At 44.0% G+C, this 21,700-nt stretch overlaps 1 protein-coding gene and 1 long non-coding RNA gene across 5 annotated transcripts in view; one reads left to right on the top strand and one right to left on the bottom strand.

Annotated features, from left to right (window-relative positions):
* Positions 1-21,700, bottom strand: part of KANSL1 (KAT8 regulatory NSL complex subunit 1) — an 817,615-nt gene that overhangs the window by 685,521 nt on the left and 110,394 nt on the right. Inside the window, exon 1 of one of the 2 annotated variants that reach the window (XM_069238047.1) lies at positions 5,961-5,980. The exons of the other annotated variant lie outside the window; for it this stretch is intronic. The gene's annotated coding sequence lies outside the window, so the exon portion shown is untranslated. Of the gene's footprint in view, positions 1-5,960; positions 5,981-21,700 lie in introns of those variants that run through there. 2 annotated transcript variants of the gene reach the window in all.
* LOC138299620 (uncharacterized) overlaps positions 1-21,700 on the top strand; it is a 121,621-nt gene that overhangs the window by 51,281 nt on the left and 48,640 nt on the right. For 2 of the 3 annotated variants that reach the window (XR_011204792.1, XR_011204794.1), the window contains exons 2-3: positions 1,632-1,721; positions 3,917-3,957. This is a non-coding gene — a long non-coding RNA (uncharacterized lncRNA). The remainder of the gene's footprint in view (positions 1-1,631; positions 1,722-3,916; positions 3,958-21,700) is intronic. The other variant, XR_011204793.1, reaches the window with a different exon arrangement.

Raw genomic sequence — 21,700 nt, forward strand, 5'->3', positions numbered from 1 at the left:
GAACATAGGGAAGTTGGGTGACAGCTGGATCAAACTCCCAATAATAATGGCTGGGTGCCCAGCATTATCAAAAATGGTCATGCTACCCAAACCTTCATATCTATTCCAATCTTCTTAAATCACAAGTGTGTTGATCAATTAAAAATGCAAATGATAAAAGTAGCCTTGGCCAGGAAAGAACAAATAGTGAATTAATAAAATAATCAGCCAGTGTAAAAATAGAGGTTTTGCAGCATTTAACTTCAATATATATTATCTGGTTTCACAAGCACAACATGCATATCACTTGTTACATAATATGAGGTGTTTCCTGTGTGCTAAAATGGAGAAAGCTCTAGCAAGCCCAGATACTCTGAAAACAATGATAATGAAGAAGAAAACAGAACTAGTAAAGAATTAAATATAACTTATTGCACATAATGGGCCTGATGGAAATTAATAAAACTGACATTATATATTCTCCATTTTTGGAAATAAAGATAAGACCCAGTAGCCCACTATAATGGAACCCTATGTTATCAAACATTTGCAGACAAGGATTGTATATAGACCAGGGGACTTATATATATATATATATATATATAGACACACACACACACACACACACACACACACACTGAACAAAACAAAGGTTAAAGTAGTGATGTTATAATTAGGAACTGTAATATGCTACTTTACATTAGAAAAAAAAATTAGACATTCACTGAAAAAAAACACATGTTAAAGAGATGTTATACTCAGGTGAAAATGTCAGTTAAACATATTGTTTTAAATTTACAAAAGAATTGGCATTCACCATCTATAGACATCTTAACTATAACATCTGTCCTAAAGTAACTATAACTTGTGCCCCCCACCATACAGTGTTGTCATCAATTATGTCATTTTAGATGTTGCAGTGATGTCATCAACAGTGTCATAGAACATGCAATGAGTGATGTAATATGTAGTTGAGTAGCAGTGCATGGCGATGGCATGAGTTAGTTACTTTAGGGCATGTATTATAGTTGTTAGATATAACTATAGTGAATTTCAATGGTTTTAGGAAATTAAAATGTAAGTTTGTCACTAAAATTTTCATCCAACTATAACGTTACTTTAATCTTTAGTTGTTTCAGTGGATATCTAGCGTTTTTTATGTAAATTAATATTTTATTACCATATGTAAACCAACCCTCAGCCAACCCCCACCTCTCTCCAGTGGGCTGCCAGCCCCCAGCCCCCATCCCCCTACCGCTCATGGTGTTCTGCCAAGCGCAGCATGCAGTTGGTCTCGCAGGTCCCGGCTGCACTCAGGAAGACTTGCTGGCTTTGTTAAATATGTAAAATATGCATAAAGCAGATCTATCGTCTTTGTCCACAAAATCATAAATATGTTTAATCTAAAATGTACTTCAGTAATTCACATAATGCAATGTTTATCAATATTGATTATTGTGAAAATTATAAAAACGTAATAACAAATGTCTGAGCCGTTCCTTTAACATAGTTTTTATTATTACACTTTGTGGGTGAAAATGCTAAAATATTTAATCAGGTACATATTGCTTTAAAAAAAATATTACTAATAAATAATACCAACATGTTTCAGAATTTTTTTTTTTTTTTTTTTTTTAAACATTTTGGTGCAGAAAATGTAATCCGCAAAACAACCACAAGAGGGCTTTGCACTCCAGCTGAACTGCATAGAGCTCCAGCAATCAGTCCTTTAAAGAAATATGGTAAGTTCCCCCTGGTGTCATGAATTTAATGACCCAGTAGACTTACTGTTTTTTTTATTATGTTGCTAGAGTGGCTGGATTCCCTGTAGCCCCAACAACATTAAAACAAGCATTTGCAATGATATAGGTCTCGCACTTGCTCGAGTTAGACCTACTGGCGTCGTAAATTCATAACCAGACTTTTCTTACCACATAAATTGGTCAACCCTGCCTCATAATTTGGTCTTTTCCTGCCACATAATTCCAGTGGCCCTACATGTAACTAAGCACTTTCGTTTACCTTCTTCCTCCATCTGCAGCCAAAAATGAAAATGTTGCCATTTAGCATCCTTATTTAATCTGCCATGCTAATTCCAATAGAATACCACTTTCATAACCCCACCATCAGAGTTGCTGGCTAACACAATTCTCAAAAAATAAATGCAAGACAGCCACGGAGGAGTAAAGAGAACAATAAACTAGAAGGATAACCCAAAAATAGCAAGAGTGTTCAAACAGTCATAGTGTACTAAGGATGTTAAGTTGGCATGAATAATAGTCATCATTGCAATAACGAGAGATTAATAAAACATATACAATTTTCATGTAAACCTAATAAAAACCTTTATCAGAAATGAACTTCTGGCATTAAACTGTAATGCTCAGAACAGCCCCTAGAGGACACCACAATCAAAATAGCATTTGTAAGAAACATGGTCATGTAACCATATAGTTATGCCCCCAGAGGGCATAACCAGATGAAAAGAAAATGTCAGAAAGTAATGTACTGTAACCATGTACTTAGCCCCTACAGGACATAGCTCGTTACATGTTTTTAGGGCTAGAAAGCCTACAGTAATATAATTACAAACAAGGCCTTTAGAACACAAACTACTCCCAGCTGTAAAACAAAAGTTACAATCATGAGAGCGCTTATAAAGACACTGAATGTTGGTAGGAGTTATTATTAACATAGTATGGGGACCCAGGGATGATGTAGGCAGAAAGAACATGTTGTGGTGAATGATTTGAAGGTGGTCCCCATAGTCCTAGGACCACCACAGGCTGAGTTATGAGCAAAAAATGTTTAAATGCCCTGCAAAGCCTTATGGGGCGAGTTTTCGTGCTTGCAAATATTGTATCACATTGAATGTAATGCTCAGAACAGCCCCCAGAGGACACCACAATAAAAATAGCACTTGGAAGAAACATGGTCATGTAACCATATAATTAGCCCCCTAGTGGGCATAACCACATGAAAAGAGAGTGGCAGAAAGTGATGCAGTGTAACCATATAGTTAGCTTTTACAGGATGAAGTGCATCACACATTTTGAAGGCTAGCAGGCCTACTGCAATGACATAACAAACAAGGCCCTTAAAACAAAAATACTGCCAGCTGCAAAACAAAAGTTTCAGCCATGAAAGAACTTAAAAAGACACTGAATGGTGGGAGTGGTTCATATTTTGGGGTCCCCGCTAACCTAGTGTTGGGACCCAGAGGTGATGTACACAGAGCACGTTGTAGTGAATGTTTTGAAGGCAGTCCTCATTGTCCTAGGACCACCACAGGCTGAGTTTTTAGCAAAAATGGTTAGTAAAAGTAATGCCCTGCAAAGCATTAGGGGGCAAGTTTCTGTGCTGCAAATATTGTACCATGTTGATATGTTGGCTATAATGCTTAGAACAGCCCTTAGAGGACACCACAATGAAAAAAGCATTTATAAGAAACATGGTCATATAACCATATAGTTAGCTCCTGGAAAGCATACCCACATGTCAGAAAATAAAGTAGTGTGACCATATATGTAGCCCTAGAAAGCATAATGAATTACAAATTTTTTTGAGCAAATAGGCCTCCTGCAAAGATATTACAAAGCCCTTAAAACACAAGCTACTCCCAGCTGTAAAACAAAAGTTTCAGCCATGAGAGAGCTTAAAGGGACATAATGGTGGGAGATGTTATTATTTTGGGGTCCCCACTAAGCTAGTGTGGGGGACCCAGAGATGATGTAGACAGACCACGTTGTTGTGAACGTTTTGGTGGTGGCCCTATTGCCCAAGTACGACCACAAGGTGAGTTATGAGCTTAACTCTTTTGTACATGTAATGCCCTCCAAAGCATTATGGAGCGAGTTTCAGTTGTGCAGTGAATATTGTAGTATCTGCTCTCCCACTGTGTCAGGAGAGACACTTTGAGGATTTCTGTTTTTTTTAGGTAAAGCATTTACAAGTGTGTGAAAGCTATGGAGCGTGAAGGTAAGAGCCAAAAGAAATGTCTTGGATTAGGTAACAATGTAAACAACGTGACCAGCGCTTCAATACCGATGATGGAGTTTGTGCTCTGAGCGCCATGGCCGCTAGCTTGCCCACCCTGAAGTGTATCCGCAATTGTGTAATAATCCATTTCACAGGGTCAATCTGCAAGGCAGTAACACAACCACCCCAAGGGACAAACAAAGCATTTATCAATGACATCAAGGGATTTTTGAAACACAAGCCCAATAATGAGTGAAAGAGATGGGTGTGGTTAAAAGCCCACTGAATACTTACCACAGGTTGAAAAGCGCTTGCGCACTCAACCTAAAAAGGCTTGGTGGTGCCCCTGCCTATTTTAAGGGTAGCACAAAGCGTAAACAAATATACAAAAAAGCCCTCATAGGGCATTTTGGGGCTCTTAACGTTACACAAGTGTGGCTACTAGATCCCATATTCTTGCATCAGAGAAAAAAAGTAATTGACAACCCAGAACATGGACATTAGTTCTGTGTCAGCTAGAGGGTATGCCTACAATACTAGCTACCATATGCAATTGAGTTACCCATTACAGGGGTGCATGCTGTTTACCATTCAGGGGACATTCCTGTCCCACCAGGGGCGAACAACACATTACAATATCATGTCATGATACAAATGTATTTGCCATGAATATGAAAAGGGCTTCTATTCTATTTAATTCAATAGTGCATCCACAGAAACAGTAATGTACCAACATACTATAGTCAATAATGTATCACAGTATTTAAAAAAGAATGTACTGTGCCTTCTGACGTTTGAAATGTCATCATATGTCCACGGAGCTAATAAAAATACCCCAGTCGGATGTACAGGGACGTTGAATCACTATAATGTAAAGAGTATCAAAACTATCATCATGCGCCACCGACCCCACAAACATCAGATAGATTCCTACCCCTTCCCTTAGCTCGTTAACAGGCTGCTTGCTGCGAAGGATTTTTGGAAAGTGGAAACTGTATAATGTAATCACAGCCATACGAGTCTGTTTACATTCTGCTGCTGAAGGTACCTTCGGGACCCCTCAGATGAGAGGCGGGTAGCAAGGGCAGTGCCCGGAGCACGGAAGGTCAAGCAAAGAAAGCATGCAATGCTTCTGGCCGTTAGATGTCCATGCAGAAGTACTAATTTGGCCGTGCCCTTCTGAAATACTTGTTTTTGTATATTAAGTTAATTTCGATATGAAATATTCGGCCTAAAATTGCGTTCTCGTGCCCTAGTCATCGTCATACTGAAAAGCAGTGACCTACGTGTGCTAAACTTCTAACAACTCATATTTCTAACAGCTACGTATAGGCTCCATCTCAAAGGGTCATCACTAGAATTATACTGACCACTGTCCCAGTCAAATATTTCACTGTCACATGCTATTGCATTTTGTGGCTACAGCTCAGAGAGCGGTTTCCGAGCCAAGGCGACTAAAGCCGTGTTTTACAAAATAAGTCTTTGATAAAAGAAAGATGCACCCTGTTCCGTGCATGGAATTTATTTATACAGTACGAACTGCATTTTTTCCCGAAACACTTAAGCAACCGCCGCTTTATCTAACGTCTATACATGCAAACAAAAAACACAATTCAGGAGTACTCTAAACAATATCAGTACCTCTTAAATTTACGTTTGTACAGGTCAACAATCTGAAAAAACACACTGCAGCACTGCGACCTCGCGCACGTATCCCCATGAGAGCACACATTAGCAGAGCACAGTGCTTGCCGTGTGGCTGCTGACAGCCAAAGCTGTGTATACTGATAACACAACAACGCACCACCATAATAAAGCATTCAATTCTCTGGGCACGCGTTGCTCCTCCCACCCAGGCAATTTAAAGCTATAACTCCGCGACAGCCGAAATAAAAAGAGTCAGTGAATCGTACGTGAAAACTAGCCGCAACAGAACTCCGTGGCGCTACGTGTCCCCAAAAACAGTGTGTACGGGCTTAGGGCCACCTTTAAAATTGACTTACAAGCCGGCCTCCAGCTCTGCCCTGCTGCTGGAGAAGCCTTTTGTGAAAGTAACACGCGATCCATGGACTGTTGGCCTGGCCCCTCCCTTTGAGTCATGTTTTACAAACAGCTAACACGCACGTAGGGCACTCCCTTCCTCCCCTCCCACCCCCCAAATCTTTAGTGGTTCAGTCCTGCTCTGACTACAGATACGATATCTGGCAGGATTCTGGCGTGCTGCTCGACAATACGCCACCGGATGGCGCTCGAATGCTAACGAGGGTCCTCGCCGCAACGTATCATTTACCCTAAGGGTGATAAAGGCAAATTTCGGACACGAGGGGGGGGAAAAAACAAGTTCTATATCTACCCCTCCGGGAAACAACAAAAGCAAGGGGTTATTGTCTGTATCAGGGCATTCTTTAATCTGCACATTTTTAAAGGACGCCTGTAAACCTTAGCATATGTCGCAGGCTGCTTACATACTGGTTATTTAGAAAGCAATAAACACGATTAATGACCTGTAACAGATTCATCTAAGCCATTTTCGACCTAGAAACAATAATTCAAGCCACAAGTATTAAATGCAAGCAAAAAACTACCGACAGCATAATCAGAATAACCCCCGAATAAAAACCACCACCGAAGTGAGAAGGGCAAGCTAACGAAAATCATAACATATAAGGAGAATACAGAGCAACTTGAAGTCCAAAACCCATAACAGTAGTTAACCAAAATAAAGTTAGGACCATAACAGTGCAAGAATGATTCAGAACAGAGCCATGAATGGTGCAACCACAAGCGGAACAACGTTAGGACAAGAAGACTGCTCGAGCAAATCAGTGCCAGAACTTGCGTATATGTGGATATGCAGACCATCTAGACCCTGCCGTGCATATTATATATGTCTCTTGTGTCTCGTCCATAAATCTGAGATGGCATTATTATACTGTGGTTAAAAAATCCTCGGATAAATACATTTAAAATAAACAAAAATGCATGCACTTGTTAAACCAGAATATATGACACCACTAGAAATACTAAACCATACAAGCATCACAACAAAAACGTGTAAGAACCAGATCAGTACCTCGAGAAAGGTCAACACCCAGATCAGTGCTTTATTTATTAAACTCTTTTTACTAGAGTAACTTAGAAATCACAACTGTAATAAAACCGCAATAGCAGTAGAACCAGAAAATGCCAACAACATCGTACTACAACAGTATCAGAGCTTATAAGGCGTACAGTGGCAAGCTGGAGCAGAGGATGATCGGTCACAGTCACTGAAAAGTTACAAAAATGTCACAGTACAACAGCAGCAAAACCAGACCTGTGGTACAACCATTAACACAAAATTAAGAGAGCTGCACAATTTCTAGACCGAGCAGTACAAGAAGAGTTCTGACTCACTGGTGTCAGAACTCAAGACACCTTTTAAATCACAAGTTCTGGAATAATAAGCAACAGAACCAGAACAATAAAATGGCAGAACCGATCACTGCTAAGACCAGAACATTTGAAAATCGTAACTGTGCCAAACATAAAACTGCTGTAAAAAAAATACTGGCAACAGAATACTAGAACCAGAGCAATACCAGATCCAGAAACAAAGTGAAAACCACAACAGTGCTAGAACTGTCAGAACCAGTAAAGTGCAGAATCAAGAGTATCACCTGAACCAGAGCAGGGCCAGAAATAAAGCAGCGTTTGAGCCTAACCCCTGACAGAATGGAACATAAACAGAAAGGTACAGCACTCTGAAACCCAGAAGGGTGGAGTTCTCGCTTTAAAACAATAACTAAATAAACCATACAAGAAAAAACAACACTTCTACAAACATCAAATCAAAACAGGATTTATAAAGCGCAATTACTCTAATGCTCTATTTTGTGGTAGTGTGGTCGAGCAGTAGGCTTATCAGAGGGTAGTGTTAAGCATTTGTTGTACACACACAGGCAATAAATGAGGAACACACACTCAATGACTTAACTCCAGGCCAATAGTTTCTATATGGAAAAATATATTTTCTTAATTTATTTTTAGAACCACAAGTTCAAGATTTGAAGTAAATACATAAAAGGCAAGGTACTCCACACAGGTAAGTTAGGAACTTTGAATTAGAGCAATAACATATATAGTTTTTGTTAAAATGGCAATAAGCTATTTTAAAAGTAAAATCAACAGTTCCTGGGGGAGGTAAGTATGGTTAGATTGTGAGGTAAGTAAGACAATTACAAGTGTCAGTTCCTGGGCATAGGCAGCCTATCGCTGGGGGTTCAGGGCAACCCCAAAGTTACCACACCAGCAGCTCAGGGCCGGTCAGGTGCAGAGGTCAAAGAGGTGCCCAAAACACATGGGCACCTATGGAGAACAGGGGTGCTCCGGTTCCAGTCTGCCAGCAGGTAAGTACCCGCGTCCTCGGGGGCAGACCAGGGGTGTGCTGGAGAGCACTGGGGGGGGGGGGGGGGGGGGGGGCACACAAGTAAGTACACAAAACACACCTTCAGCGGCCGGGTGCAGTGTGCAAAGCAGGCGTCTGGTTTTGAATACGTTTCAATGGAGGGACCCGGGGGTCACTCTAGCGGTGCAGGCAGGCACGGGGGGGGCTTCTCGGGCCAGCCACCACCTGGGCTAGGCAGAGGGTCGCCTGAGAGTCACTCCTGCACTGAGGTTCAGTTCTTTCAGGTCCTGGGGGCTGCGGGTGCAGTGCTTGGTCCAGGTGTCGGGTCCCTTGTTACAGGCAGTCACGGTCAGAGGGAGCCTCTGGATTCACTCTGCAGGCATCGCTGTGGGGGTTCAGGGGGGTCGTCTCAGGCCACTCACAGGGTCGCAGTCGCCGGGGAGTCCTCCCTGTGGTGTTTGTTCTCTGCATTTCTAGCCGGGGGCGTCGGGTGCAGTGTGTGAAGTCTCATGCTTCCGGCAGGAAGAGTGAGGTCTTCAAAGTTGAAGAAAAGTTGCAAGTTTGTTGCAGGTTGTTGAGCAGAGCTACTGCTCACAGGAGTTTCTTGGTCCTGGGCGGTCAGGGCAGTCCTCTGAGGCTTCAGAGGTCGCTGGTCCCCGCTGGATGAGTCGGTGGTTGCAGGTTTTCGACTCAGGAGACAGGCCGGTAGGGCTGGGGCCAAAGCAGTTGTCGTCGTCCGTCGTCTCTGCAGGCTTGTAGGTCAGCAGTCCTTCTTTGTAGTTCAGGTTGCAGGAATCTGATTTCCTGGGTTCTGGGTCGCCCCTAAATACTCAATTTAGGGGTGTGTTTAGGTCTGGGGGGCAGTAGCCAATAGCTACTGTCCTGGAGGGTGTCTACACCCTCTTTGTGCCTCCTCCCTGAGGGGAGAGGGGCACATCCCTAATCCTATTGGGGGGAATCCTCCAAAACTAAGATGGAGAATTTCTAAAGGCAGTGGTCATCTCAGCTCAGGGAACCTTAGGGGCTGTCCTGACTGGTGGGTGACTCCTTGTTTTTCTCATTATCTCCCCTGGACTTGCCGCCAAAAGTGGGGGTTGTGTCCAGGGGGCGGGCATCTCCACTAGCTGGAGTGCCCTGGGCCATTGCAACACGAAGCCTGAGCCTTTGAGGCTCACTGCTAGGTGTTGCAGTTCCTGCAGGGGGGCGGTGTGAAGCACCCCCACCCAGAGAAGGCTTTGTTTCTGGCCTCAGAGGGCACAAAGGCCCTCACCCCATGGGGTCAGAAACTCGTGTCTCAGCAGCAGGCTGGCACAGACCAGTCAGTCCTGCACTGAAGGATTGGGTAAAATACAGGGGGCATCTCTAAGACGCCCTCTGTGTGCATTTTTAAATAAATCCAACACTGGCATCAGTGTGGGTTTATTATTCTAAGAAGTTTGATACCAAACTTCCCAGTATTCAGTGTAGACATTATGGAACTGTGGAGTTCGTTTTTGACAAACTCCCAGACCATATACTTAATATGGCCACACTGTACTTAAAATGTCTAAGAATAGACCTAGACACTGTAGGGGCATATTGCTCATGCAGCTATGCCCTCACCTGTGGTATAGTGCACCCTGCCTTAGGACTGTAAGGCCTGCTAGTGGAGTGACTTACCTATGCCACAGGCAGCATTTTGTGTGCATGGCATCCTGAGGGGGATGCCATGTCAACTTTGCCTTTTTCTCCACACCAACACACACAATTCACAATGGCAGTGTGCATGTGTTAGGTGATGGGTCCCTTAGGGTGGCACAACATGTGCTGCAGCCCTTCGGGACCTTCCTTGGTCACAGGGCCCTTGGTACCACTGTAACTTTTACAGGGGATTTATCTGTGTGCCAGGGATGTGCCAATTGTGGAACAATGGTACATTTTTAAGTGAAAGAACACTGGTGCTGGGGCCTGGTTAGCAGGGTCCCAGCACACTTCTCAGTCAAGTCAGAATCAATATCAAGCAAAAAGGGGGGGGTTACTGCAACAGGGAGCCATTTTCCTACACAGAGGGTTTCAGGAAAGCACACAAGACGCTCTAAAACAATACCTCAAAGACAGGTGGAACACTGCATCCTCTCGCACTGTGGAATGGGAGGTGCTCAAGGCAGTAATGCGTGGTCGCTGGATTGACACAGCAGTGGGAGAACATGCAACGATACACAAGGAGTTAAGGTCACTAGAGGCTAGGCTCTGGGAACTGGAGTTACAATCACAGCACTCCAGAGAGGACAGAGACCTATTGCTTGCAGCCCTGGAAACTCATGCCCATCATAGAGCAACTCCGCTGTCTTGACTTCAGGGTGAACCAGGCGCGGATGCATGCAGAGGGAGACAAATCAGGGCACTTACTGGCATGGCTACTGCGCAGCTCGGCCCCCACACCGCAGACCACAGCAATTAGGCTGTCTTCCCACACAGTTACTTACCAACCAACTGGACATATACAACGCATTTACTGCCTACTACCATGACCTATATAATCCACCACTGCTGAACAGAGTCCAGGCAATACAGAATTTTCTGCAGGACGTGACCTTACCAAAGCTACGACCCACTGACACAGAGGCTCTAAATGCACCTTTAACAACTTAGGATATCTGTGAAGCTGCACAGACGTCTGCCACTGGACAGGCTCCGGGGATGGACTGCTACCCCACTGAATTCTATAAAGCCTATTTACCACTACTAGCGCCTAAATTACTAGAGGTGTATCAGTCGGCGCTGCAGGAGGGTAGACTCCCCCAGACATTAAAGGAATCCTTAATTATATCTCTACCCAAGCCGGGAAAGGACCCGCAGGATATGGCTTCCTATCGTCCCCTGTCAATGCTTGAGTCGGACTACAAAATACTGAGTAAACTTATAGCCTCTAGGTTATTGCCCCGGCTGATACACTCAGGTCAGAATGGATTTATCCCGGGCAGATCTACAACTCTCAACATACGCAGATTATACCGAATCATGGAACAGGCCCTGAAACACTGGCCATACTCAGCATGCTTATTGCTGGACTTGGCAAAAGCATTCAGTACACTGGATTGGAACTACCTGTTTGCCACTATTACTGCCTTTGGCATAACTGGCCATCTGTATAACCTTATACAACTTTTATATGCACACTCTACGGCCTGTGTAAAAGTAGGGCAGTGCGTCTGTAACCCCCCCCCCCCCCATCCCAGTGACGAGGGGGACGCGCCAAGGGTGCCCTCTGTCTTCACTGCTATTTGCCCTGGCCATTGAGCATCTGGCTCAGAGGCTCCGACAGCAGGGTGCCAAATGGTGTATTCCACTGTGTGGCACCATGCATGTGGTTTCCTTGTATGCGGATGACATACTAATCTACATTCAGGATATATGTAAAGGTGTAACTACCATATCAAAGATATTAACTGACTTGAGGACAGCGTCGGGCTTCGGAGTCAACTGGTCCAAGTCTTGCCTCTTCCCTTTACGTTCAGGCTGTCCACCACAGCATCTCTGGGGGGAATCACAAGAAATACGCTGGGAGGCTACCACAGTTCACTACTTAGGCATAAACATACTACGCCACGCAGGATCTGTTGGATGGAAACCTCACACGTGCTATTACAGCCATACGCTCATAGATGTCCTTCTGGACTACACTGCCACTTACCGTTCAAGGCAGAATTGTGCTATCTAAAATGGTTGTATTACAGCGCCTGCTGTACTTTTTTCACAATCTCCCTATAGACATACCTGGGAAGGTATTCCACATGTTACATGCTGTGCTGGGGGCCTTTCTGATGAACAAAGGCAGATGCCGAGTGGCGCTTTGTAAGTTACAACTCCCGTTCGAGAAAGGGGGGCTGGCAGCCCCAGATTTTGAGTACTGTTATCTAGCAGTACAGCTGCAGTGGCCAGCATATTGTTTGGCAGGGAGACTGCTGGACGAGCTAGGGCAGCGTACTAGTGAAGATGCGCAGCGTCTGGCCTGAGAAACTTTCCTATCATCTGCTGCACCCACATCACATGGCGGTGCGTTATCAGTAACATATAGAAGTTACAAACGTAGCATTTAAATAATGCCTGCATTGCAGACGTATTCCCCAGAAATTAAACTTGCGGCGTTCAGGCCCTTCCGGACAATGATAGGCCTGGCAGGCATGCAGAGGTGGGAGGTGACAGGGGTGGACACAGTGGGAGCATTATTTTATGATAAAGTACTTAAGCCCTTTGATCACCTGCATAGCGAAGAAGGAATACCGCGGGCTCACTTCAGAGCATACGCTAGACTAACTGGCCTACTGTCTAGACAATGTCGCATACCTGACCTGGAACCAGACACTTACCCGTTGATACATGCGATTCCCGTGGTGGGAAGCGGGAAGAACTTAGTCACTTGGCTTAACCGGGCATTAGCGCACACTGCCACAGACCCCCTGCAGCTGCTGCTGCGCAGGAGATAAGAATAAGATGGAGAGAGAGAGCTCAAAGATAAAGAATGGGATAAAGCCCTGACCATAAAAAAAAGTTATCAGAAATGCTGAATTCTATACATACAACACAATATATTGCAGAGGGCTTATATAACACCAGCATCACTAAGTAGTATGTTTGGGACTGCGTCAGAATGCCCTCGGAGCCATGAACCAGGCACCAATATGCGCCACATATTTTGGTCTTGTCCAGAATCTGCCCGCTTCTGGACACAAATACTGGATGTCATCACAGAGCTAACCCAACGTTTGGACCTGTACAAAGCAGAAGGCGTCCTGTAGGGCCTTTTTCACCACTCTGAGCGAGCAGCTGTAACAAATCGCTTCATCGACCTGGCCCTCATTATAGGCAGAAGAGATATTGCCAGGAGTTGGAAATCACCCATGCTCCCGACACTCTCCCACTGGGGTGCTGTTCTGATCAAATGGAGTAAAGGAGAGGAAACGGCACTCAGACGGGAAGAGTCTAGAGGATTACGGAGGGTCCCCGTAGCAAGTGGCTGGGGTAGGTATGTGCAGGAGCTGCAAGAATACTGCAAACGTCTAGTGCCTTAGGGGAGGTACCATCATGACTGAGAAAGGGAGTACTGAGCCCTTACTGGTAAAGATAACGTCCCCCCCCTTGCTTCCTGGTGCCCCCCCAAGCCCCTGCCACCCCCTGCAAGTCGCCCCCCCAAGGTGGCACCTACGGACGAAAGTAGCTCCACCGTTACGGACCATAAATGTAATGAACTAGTGCTCAATAGACATCACAAAGGTGCAACTATACTACCACACCATTCTAGTAACATATAGATCTATGTGAGACTATCCGCTCCATCCCTCTTATGCAATGTAATATGCCTGTTTATAACACTGATATCACTCATAGCTATGTATCTTTTGGTTTGTTTGTTTTGCATATGTTAAAAGCTGTCTGAAAGTTCAAGGTTAGAACCAGAAACTCCTGTCTCCATATAGCAACATGTATGTGCATCTCCCTATGCATTGGTATATTGAGTATATGCTTTATACAGTATTACTACAAATGCATTACATGCCTATTCTGAAAAACAATAAAATGGTTCAAAACTAAACTTAAGGTCCTGCCTGAATTGGGGTAGCGATGGTGACTGCCTGAGGTGCAGGGTGTTTCCGCTCTTTGCCGCAAGGTAGGCAAAGGATCTCCCATCAGCCTATGTCTTCACTATGCAGGGTACGCTGGCTAGTGTTTGTTGAACGCAGAGGTCTGGTGGGGGAGTAGAAAGTGATGCAGTGGTTGAGGTAGGCGGGTCCTAGGTCGCAGAGGGCCTTGTAAGCATGGACAAGGAGCTTGAAGTTAAGTGGAGCTCTCTTAGGTGATTGGAAATATATATGTGGCAGAGAATGTCTAGGATGAGTTTGGGGGAGGTGTTTTGGATGTGCTGTAATTTTTTTAAATGTTCTTCTGGGTAGTACTGGCGTAGAGGGTGTTGCCATAGTCAAGTCTGCTGGTAACCAGGGCATGGGTTACAGTTTTGCGGCAATCCTTTGGGATCCATTTGTAGATTTTCCGGAGAAGTCTGAGTGTGTGAGAGCAGGAGGATGTGACTGAGTTGACTTGGCGGGTCCCTGTACTGAAATAAAAACAGTGCTTAAACCAGAACCATGCTAGCATCAAAGCAATATCAAAGGTGTTGTAGGAAAGTAGCATCTTTCTAGCATACTTACCCCCACTTTTTGCTTGTCAGTGTGTTTAGACTAACCAGGACCCTAGTGTCAGTGCTCGCTCTTCCTCTTAATTTGATCACATGGTAACTTTTACACCCCATGATTGGTATACTAGTGCACCCATGTAAGTCCCTAGTAGATGGTACTGAGGTACCCAGTGCATTGGTACACCACGGGTCTCGCATGGGCTGCAGCATGTATTATGCCACCCATGGAAGCCCATGCAAACAATATCTTCAGGCCTGCCATTGCAGCCTACGTGAAAAGGTGCATGCACCTTTCATTTTAGATTTAAGGCTTGTCTTAGATCGTGGTCACTGCACTTGGACACTGTAAGTCACGCCTATAGCAGTCTCTCAGCCCAAGGTTCTGAGTGTGAGGGCACCCCTGCAGGAGCAGAGGTACCCCTACAAACCTCAGACTCAATTCCCTGGGCTTTGTAAGTGCCAGAAACACATTTTAAAGTATGTAGTGGACACTGGTCAAACACAAGTAGACCAACTACATAATGGCTTCACCAAACGTAGGCATGTTTGGTATCAAACAAGTTGGAATCATGTACCAACACCGATTCCAGTTTTAGTTGCCTGATACCATGTACTCTGGGTGTGCCTTAGAGGATCCGAAAGATCTGCCTGTACAACTTTTCAGGGACTGCATGCTAGCCAGTGCTGCTGCCGACCCCACACTGTCTTGCCCTCCTGCTGCTGAGCCTAACTCGAGCAAGGGAGGGAAGAACAAAGGGTTTCCTGTAGGAGGGAAGTGTGACCTCCTCTCCTTTAGAACTAGGTGTCTCTGGGCTGGGGTAGGGTGGCCTCTCAGCACCACCAAACTCCTTTGAAATGCCATTTGGTGCCCTTCTTGCATAAACCGGTTTGCACCAGTCCAGGAACCCGCAATTCCCACTTTGGTACAAACCCACAAAGGAAAGGGGAGTGACCACCCCTGTGTCCAGCTCCTCCCCTAGGGAGGCCCACAGAGCTCTGCCAGGTGGTCGCTTGATTCTGCCATCTTGGAAATAAGATGCGCAGAGGCCCCTGGAAGCATCTGACTGGTTAGGCCAGGTGGGTGAGGTCCCTGACCCCCCTCTGGTAGCTGGGTCACTGCAGATAGTGTCCAACCCCTTTTTAGGACTACTTAAGGGCTCCCCTTAGGGCGGGTCACCTGCTTCGTCAAGCAAGACTCCACAAGGAATTCTCTGCAAGACATCTGCTCCTGGCTTCTGGAACTGCTGCTGGTCTGCCTTAGGACCTGAAACAAGACTGTATCCAAGACTGTATCCAGTTGGGAGGGCTCCCACTGCAACACTGTTTCTCCAGTGCCTGCAAGATTTCTGCAACATCTGTGGCTGTGCATCCTCCCGAATCACAAGGACTCAGTTTGCATCAAGAAGCAAGAAGGAATCTCCCTTGGAGTGAAGGAGTCACTCACCTGCATCGGCAGGCACATTAAGACGACAATGACCGGCTGATGGATCCTGCTGTCCCATGGACATCGAAAGGCTCTGCAACACAGGTGTGGTCCTCTCTGGGTCCAACCTATCTTCTGACCAATTTGGGAGACAACAGGCCCTGGCTGCAGCCACTGGAACAGAACTCCTGTGCACTGCAACTGTTACTCTTCCCAAGGCTTATTGACTCTTCCTACAGATCATCTTCAAGCTTCAGGAAGCCCTAGCCTCCAGCAATCTGCAACTCCAAGTTCAGCTTCCACTCCGCAACTCCTGCGGCGTGGGACTCCTGCTTGGTTGTGCTGCTGAGGCCTTCCTGCAACTCCCAGTGCCTGCTGCCAGTGGGACACTCGTGGGGTCTCCAACGATTCCTGATGGCTCTTGTGTGCGCTGAGAGCCAGCACTGACTCCCCTCCAAGGGTCGAGTGTCTTGGACCTTGCTGGTCCCCAAAAACCTGCAAACTTCTCTGCAAATTTTCCTGCGTTTCCCAATGCTTGTTGGTGGTCCGCCTGACCACTGACCCTCCTGCAATCCAGCCAACAACATGAGACAATTCGTGGGTGACTCCAAGGATCTTCCGGAGTCCCCTGGACCACAGAGCTGGACTTCTTCCTTCCTTGACCTGTAGGAACTTCACCTCTAGGAGGGGTGGGCATTGCTTACCTGCATCGCATGGACATCTCCGATTAGTCTGGACTCTGTACCCTTCTTTTTCAAGTTCTTCTTTTCCAGAACCCACCCCTTGGTTCCACCAATTTGGTCTACGGGTCACAACAGCTGTTCGACAAATGAGGCTCCCACTTACTACTACAAAGGTTTTCTAACATCACTTCACCCCTATGCACCTGGGCTGCCTGGTGTAGGTACTCCATTTTCATGGGTATCCAGCGATGGGGGCACTATCCAACTTTCCTTAGCCCAACTGGTTTCATCTGGGTCCTCTGGGAAGGGTCCTGAATCCTGAAAATTCCAATTGCGACTGTCCTGTGTTAGCCTATGGGACACAGACTTGATAACAATTCTGCACCCAGGCGCCTGTGGGATTTCTGATACTTACCTCTGGCAATTTCTTACTTCCCCAGACCTTGGGATCCTAACACACTTACCTTGGTTAGGCACCTTTATTCTTATACTACTTTCTAGTATATGCCCCCGCTCAAAATAGGGCTCCATGTTTTCCTATGCTTTTACTGGTTGTTTCTAAGTATATATCTCCAAGTGGAGATATCCCAACGTTAGGTCAGTACTAGTGTTATAATAAAGAATACTTTATTTTTTTTAACACTTGGTGTGTCTCTTTCTTGTGTGGTCATCACTGACTCAATGAGGTATTGTAAGTGCTTTACACTCCTTGTTGATAAGCCTGAGCCGCTCTCCACAGCAACCCCTAGAGAGCTAGGCACCAAAACACTATAACTAAGGGTTGCCTGGGTTCAGTATAGGGTGCCAGACCACGGGTGTACACCATAAACTGAGCCAGCTTCCTACAGGTGTTACAAGAGCCACAATTGGTGCCGCCACCAGGCTAGAGGGAAAACCAAACCAATGTTAGAATCAGAACTATGTCAGAACTGTACCACACATAAGACAGAGTCCTAGTAGTTCCAGACAATACCAGAACAGTAAAGTCAGAACTGCATTAGCACCTTTTCAGAATAGAGCTGCAACCCCAACATCTTTCAGGCTATATTAGTCTAAGTAGATCTGTGCTAGAATTGAGCCCATGTCAGAAACAAATTGACATAAGTAGACTATCATCAGAATCTCATTTTATTTACTTGCTGTTTTATTAAGAGCAAACTCCAGCCAACAGAGTGCAGTACAAAGGATGGTGTAAGAAATGCTAGACAATTTATATTACAGTGTTGGTCAGAAATTAAACAGATTACAGTACAAGGAGCATATAATGTAGCTAACGAGATATATAAATAAAAAGAGGTAACTTGGTTAGCAAAAGACAGTAAAGATACAGCACCATATGTAAACAGAGAGCAACAATCTGCGTATAATACATTGGTCATGCAAGCTGTAGCCTATTAGCAATAGATGACTCCCTATTAAAAGATAAGGATGAGCGACTGTAGGGTAAGGCCCTGAATAACGGAGGCGGAGAAGCTTAAAGTGCATGCAGAGCAGCCAAAATGTTGTGTTATGCATTTATAACAAACATACTGAACCTGAATGAATCTGAGGTGCTGCACATTGGAAACCAAGTGCAGAACACGGTATGAGCATACAGCAACTGAAGAAGATGTTGTAAAAAGTGGGAATAGACAGGCAAGTTTAGACATCCTCAAGGAAGACCAGTGGTGAAATACCACCCATCATATTGAGCAGGTAGCTCTAGATGATCCGGGGAACAACAATTGAGCATTCCACCACACTCTCATAGAACGGAATCTATGGACTCTCTAGTAGATGAGAAGAAAGTCCCAAAGTTTTGTAATTTCACTGGTGTTGTCGAAACCTTTCTTGTTTGTATATTAAAGATATGATTGATCTGTTCCAATCTACGGTATACACTCAACCATTCACATGTAAAAATATGCCAATTTCCACTTACATTTTAGAAATAGTTTGTACCTATCCTCATTGCTTTTCTCACCCACTTATTTGCAAGTCCTACATATTGGTCTAGTTTGCCCTACCAAAGAAGATGCTGTTATAACCCCCACTATGCATGCAACCTTTCCTTATCAGGGAACAGAAACAAAATTGTGACAGGACAAAACTGTGACAGAATCCGAACCCTGTCATAAACTCATCATTAATAACACCACAGTAGTGCTAGAAACAAGAGCAATGATAGAACCAGAACAATAATGGTGCAAGGAAAATCTAGCCAGAAGCAAAGGATTCAATAAAACCAATAACTAATCAGGGCTTAATGCAAAAATGTATCAATTTGTTATGGACCAGAAGAGCACCAAGACAAAAATACAAGTAGACACAACCAGGAGGCGAATAAGAATGCATCTAGAAGTTGGATCCCAAGTTGGATAGAAGCAAACCTATACAGAGAACATATTGTAAACTAGAAGCAAAAAAAAAAAATACATTAATCTTACTACTAATCTTGAACTGAAGCAATGTTGGAAGTAGAAACCAATGAAACACAAGCTAATTGTTAGATTATACTGTACATATATTAGCACAGATCACTGGTGATTAAACGCCTTTGGTTAGACTGTAACATCCGGTAGGTAGCTATAGCTAATTTGGTGAACTGGTCACCTACATGGGATGTATAGGCATTGAGCCTATATTTTCAAACAAGATCAAAATTACATTTAAAAAATCTTTCTGTTTATCAAAACCTCAGGCAAAGTTGCATCGCCCAACCCTGGCAGCCTTCACGCTCTCCAGTATAAGAGTTGATAGAACAAATCACAGAAATTTCAGTGTTGCAAAAAACACATTTACAGTAAGACAATACAAAATACTCTTCTGTTCACACTAAGCCCCCAGTCTTTATAACTGAATAGTTATTTTTCAAATAATAAGTATGTAACTCAAATGCATTGTATATTAGAATAAAGGCAGCCACAAAAACAGACCTTGTAGTAAAAAGCTATATATTAATAACTACATTTTAAATGGAGCTTTGTACATTTTCAAGAATATCAATTCCTTAGTTGCCAGATTTATTTCGACTAAGAATAGACAATGTTGAGGAGTTTGGAATTAATTCATACTTATTTTAGTCTCATGTTATAGGCAGAAACGTTTGAAAATGTCAGCACTGTCGTGTTTCAACTCTTATGCTCCAAATTCACTGCAAAATATGCAAACATAAGCAAAAGGATCGTTTTGTATTTACTAGTGAAAAATTTTACTTTGGGCACAGTACTTTGTCAAACTGTCATTTTATTCCCCTTTTTGTGATTTTTGTTAATGCAACATATCAACTGTTTTTTGCAGTATTAGATTGCATTTAGTTAATTTCTGTTTAGGGCATTTGTTCTGTAATAAACCCAGTGACAGGTATCCAAGATCTGACCTCTTACAACCAGACTACCATTTCAACTAAATCTAGTTTCTGGGAACTGTGAAAATGTAGTTTTTCCGTAAGACCACAGGGTTTTGATCCCGTCTAAAATCGTTAGGCATAACCCATCCCCACACTCTTCCACTGTTAGGTGTGGCACGGGGTGGGGAGGTACTATGCCAATACAGAAGATAGAAAGCATGTGCTTCCTAATCCAGCCTGGTGTCATTTTTCTCAAATTTATTTTACAAAATCGGCAATGGCGACTTTGTAATTTTGATTAAATTGCACTTTCAGATTAGTTTTGATATATCATTTTTTCGTAAAGATCTATCAGGAGGGGTACAAAGAATTTTTATTTAAAGTCACAAAAGAATTACTACTTTCCATTAAAGCAAAAAAATGCTGAAAGCAATTATTTAGTTACACACATCATATTTGACTTCAATCTGCCTTGCTATGCCCATTTTTGGAATCGGGTTCTCAAGAAGGGCTTGTGAGAAAGTTATAATTTGTTATTTTGTCTTTGTAATGAACTTAGTTTTGTCTACACAGAGCTTCAATGCTGCCTTAACATCCGAAGAAGGGGACTCCAACGGGTAGCTCTGGAGCTACCAGTTGCACGGCAGCTGTGAGTAGGTAGCTTTTGACAAGCAGCACTGCGTAGTACATAATTCAGTGAATCTGAAACTCGGCCTTGCTGCTTCTTGCATTGTCCAACTAATCTCAAAGTCCACTGCACTGTAACTCGCAATGCCAATAAAAACCTATACACAAAAACGACTTTAACAGTTAGGAGCTCAAAATGATTGCCATTGATCAAAAGTAGCTCTCCTAACAGAAGAGGTTTGAGATTTCTGTTATCAAGTGTGTAAAATCCTTTTCACCTCTGACTATGGCTGTGGCCGAAAGAAGGCCAATCAACCGACTGATTAACATGAAAGAGAGAGCTGACATTTGGGAAGAAAAGAGAGAGTCCTGAGGAAAACATTGTCTTTGTGTACCTGTATAAAAATTGCTTCCATTGCTCCCGGAGGCATTGCCGCTAGAGGATCGGCTTTTCATGGAATACATTCCGAATAAAGCGATCACAGTTATCCATCGAAAACTGGTCTTCAATTCCCCAGACCCGTTAATGAAGTTGAGAGAAGCATGGGCAGGAGACCTGGGTGATTTTGAAGACGAGAAATGGTCTGAAGCAATTCAATTAAAAGATAAAGCGATACTGACTAAAAAAATACACTTTCCAAGTTAGAGCCTGCAGTGGACAAGGATGCAGGGGCTCAAATGGTGGCCCCATAAGTTGCGTAAGGCTAATTTCAAGGGTTCATGACGGGATACGTGGTGGCCTAGTGGGACTGACCCTTTTAAGTCTTTCCATAAAGGCTTTAAAACCTGATCATTTTGAAAATAGTTTGACAGCGTCCATTTTCTAAATAGGCCACACTAGAAAATAAGGCCTGTCCTGATTTTCGCTGGCGGACTACATAACTACATAACATACAATGTCTAGTAGGGTAGCTTGCAATGGTTGTGGGTTACAAGCAGTACTGCACTGGACAAAACCCTTCTATTTGTCAATGGTACATGCTGTGGCAGGTTTTCTAGCCTCCTTCAATATTTGCATGAACTCATTATGAAGTTGCAAATACCTAAATTCTACGATTTCATGAGCCAGAATGCAGGACTGAGTGACTAGGAATGAGGGTGCAGCAAATGTTGCCTGACAAAG

The sequence above is a fragment of the Pleurodeles waltl genome, chromosome 6 (genome assembly GCF_031143425.1).
Source record: "Pleurodeles waltl isolate 20211129_DDA chromosome 6, aPleWal1.hap1.20221129, whole genome shotgun sequence".
In the NCBI taxonomy this organism is placed as follows: Eukaryota; Metazoa; Chordata; class Amphibia; order Caudata; family Salamandridae; genus Pleurodeles; species Pleurodeles waltl.